The following is a 3640-nucleotide window of genomic DNA, read 5'->3' on the forward strand; positions in this document are numbered from 1 at the left end:
AGACATTAAAAAGGTCTAGTAACATAATAGGTACCTTTATTGAGGTGTTTTCATTCAAAGATTCAATCTTTATTCATTAAAACACTCTTCGCGACTTCATAGGTAACTCGAATAAGTTGAACTCAAAACTCTCACTTTCTTTCCAAGATTCAATCTTTGTACATTAAAAAGGTCTAGTGACATAACAGCTACCTTGATTGAGGTAATTACATTCAAAGATTCAATATTTACTCATTAAAACACTCTTTGGGACGTTACAGGGAACGTGAACAAGTTTAACTCAAAACTCTCATTTTCTTTTAAAGATACAGTCTTTATACATTAAAAAGGTCTACTAACAAAATAAGTACCTTTATTGAGGTATTTTCATTCAAAGATTCAATCTTTAGTCATTAAAACACTCTTCGCAACTTCATAGGTAACTCGAATAAGTTGAGCTCAAAACTCTCATGTTCTTTCAAAGATTCAATCCTTATACATTAAAAAGGTTTAGTGACAGAATAGGTACCTTGATTGAGGTAATTTCATTCAAAGATTCAATCTTTACTCATTAAAACACTCTTCGTGACGTCAAAGGGAACTTGAATAACTTTAACTCGAAACACTCATTTCTTTTCAAAACGTCAATCTTTATAAATTAAAAAGGTCTAGTGATGTAATAGCTACCTTGATTGAGGTAATTTCATTCAATGATTCAATCTTTACTCATTAAGACACTCTTCGGGACGTTACAGGGAACTCGAATAAGTTTAACCCAAAAATCTCATTTTCTTTCAAAGATTCAATCTTTATACATTGGAAAGGTCTAGTAACAGAATTGGTACCTTTATTGTGGTATTTTTCATTCAAAGATTCAATCTTCAGTCATTAAAAAACTCTTCGCGATTTCATAGGTAACTCGAATAAGTTAAACTCAAAACACTCATTTTCTTTCAAAGATTCAATCTTTATACATTACAAAGGTCTAGTGGTAGAATAGGTACCTTGATTGAGGTAATTTCATTCAAAGATTCAATCTTTACTCATTAAAACACTCTTCGTGACGTCAAAGGGAACTCGAACAGCTTTAACTCAAAACTCTCATTTCTTTTCAAAGATTCAATCTTTATACAATCAAAATTTCTAGTGACTTAATAGGTACCTCGATTGAGGTAATTTCATTCAAAGATTCAATCTCTATTCATTAAAACACTCTTCGGGATGTCAAAAGGAACTCGAACAAGTTTAACTCAAAACTCTAATTTTCTTTCAAAGATTCAATCTTTATACATCAAAAAGATCTAGTAACATAATAGGTTCCTGTATTGAGGAATTTTCATTCGAAGATTCAATCTTTGGTCATTAAAACACTCTTCGCGACTTCATAGGTAACTCGAATAAGTTAAACTCAATACTCTCATTTTTTTCAAAGATTCAATCTTTATACATTACAAAGGTCTAGTGGTAGAATAGGTACCTTGATTGAGGTAATTTCATTCAAAGATTCAATCTTTACTCATTAAAACACTCTTCGTGACGTCAAAGGGAACTCGAACAGCTTTAACTCAAAACTCTCATTTCTTTTCAAAGATTCAATCTTTATACAATCAAATTTTCTAGTGACTTAATAGGTACCTCGATTGAGGTAATTTCATTCAAAGATTCAATCTCTATTCATTAAAACACTCTTCGGGATGTCAAAAGGAACTCGAATAAGTTTAACTCAAAACTCTAATTTTCTTTCAAAGATTCAATCTTTATACATCAAAAAGATCTAGTAACATAATAGGTTCCTGTATTGAGGAATTTTCATTCGAAGATTCAATCTTTGGTCATTAAAACACTCTTCGCGACTTCATAGGTAACTCGAATAAGTTAAACTCAATACTCTCATTTTTTTCAAAGATTCCATCTTTATACATTAAAAAGGTCTACTGACATAATAGGTACATTGATTGAGATAATTTCGTTCAAAGATTCAATCTTTACTCATTAAAACACGCTTCGTGACGTCAAAGGGAACTCAAATAACTTTAACTCAAAACTCGTAGTTCTTTAAAAATATTCAATCTTTATACATTAAAAAGGTCTAGTGACGTAATAGGTACCTTGATTGAGGTAATTTCATTCAAAGATTCAATATTTACTCTTTAAAACACTCTTCGAGACGTCGCAGGGAACTCGAATATGTTTAACTCAAAACTCTCATTTTCTTTCAAAGCTTGAACCTTTATACATTAAAAAGGTCTAGTGACATAATAAGTACCTCTATTGAGGTAATTTCATACAAAGATTCAATCCTTACGCGTTAAAACACTATTCGGGACGTCATAGGGAACTCGGATAGGTTTAACTCATAACGCTCACTTCTTTTTAAAGATTCAATCTTTATATATAAAAGGTCCAGGGGACAAAATAAGTCCCTTGATTCAAGTAATTTCACTCAAAGATTCAATCTTTACTCGTTGAAATACTCTTCGGGATGTCATAGGGAACTCGAATAAGTTTAACTCAAAACAGTCATTTTCTTTCCAAGATTCAATCTTTATACATTAAAAAGGTCTTGTAACATAATAGGTACCTTTACTAAGGTATTTTCATTCAAAGATTCATTATTTAGTCATTAAAACACTGTTCACGACTTCATAGGTAAATCGAATAAGTTGAACTCAGAACTATCATTTTATTCCAAAGATTCAATCTTCAGACATTAAAAAGGTCTAGTAACATAATAGGTACCTTTATTGAGGTGTTTTCATTCAAAGATTCAATCTTTATTCATTAAAACACTCTTCGCGACTTCATAGGTAACTCGAATAAGTTGAACTCAAAACTCTCACTTTCTTTCCAAGATTCAATCTTTGTACATTAAAAAGGTCTAGTGACATAACAGCTACCTTGATTGAGGTAACTACATTCAAAGATTCAATATTTACTCATTAAAACACTCTTTGGGACGTTACAGGGAACGTGAATAAGTTTAACTCAAAACTCTCATTTTCTTTCAAAGATACAGTCTTTATACATTAAAAAGGTCTACTAACAAAATAAGTACCTTTATTGAGGTATTTTCATTCAAAGATTCAATCTTTAGTCATTAAAACACTCTTCGCAACTTCATAGGTAACTCGAATAAGTTGAGCTCAAAACTCTCATGTTCTTTCAAAGATTCAATCCTTATACATTAAAAAGGTTTAGTGACAGAATAGGTACCTTGATTGAGGTAATTTTATTCAAAGATTCAATCTTTACTCATTAAAACACTCTTCGTGACGTCAAAGGGAACTTGAATAACTTTAACTCGAAACACTCATTTCTTTTCAAAACGTCAATCTTTATAAATTAAAAAGGTCTAGTGATGTAATAGCTACCTTGATTGAGGTAATTTCATTCAATGATTCAATCTTTACTCATTAAGACACTCTTCGGGACGTTACAGGGAACTCGAATAAGTTTAACCCAAAAATCTCATTTTCTTTCAAAGATTCAATCTTTATACATTGGAAAGGTCTAGTAACAGAATTGGTACCTTTATTGTGGTATTTTTCATTCAAAGATTCAATCTTCAGTCATTAAAAAACTCTTCGCGATTTCATAGGTAACTCGAATAAGTTAAACTCAAAACACTCATTTTCTTTCAAAGATTCAATCTTTATACATT

Source organism: Cornus florida, unplaced genomic scaffold (genome assembly GCF_030987335.1).
Source record: "Cornus florida cultivar Cherokee Brave unplaced genomic scaffold, ASM3098733v1 CherokeeBrave_3.0.0_Hap2_scaffold_6, whole genome shotgun sequence".
NCBI lineage: Eukaryota > Viridiplantae > Streptophyta > Magnoliopsida > Cornales > Cornaceae > Cornus > Cornus florida.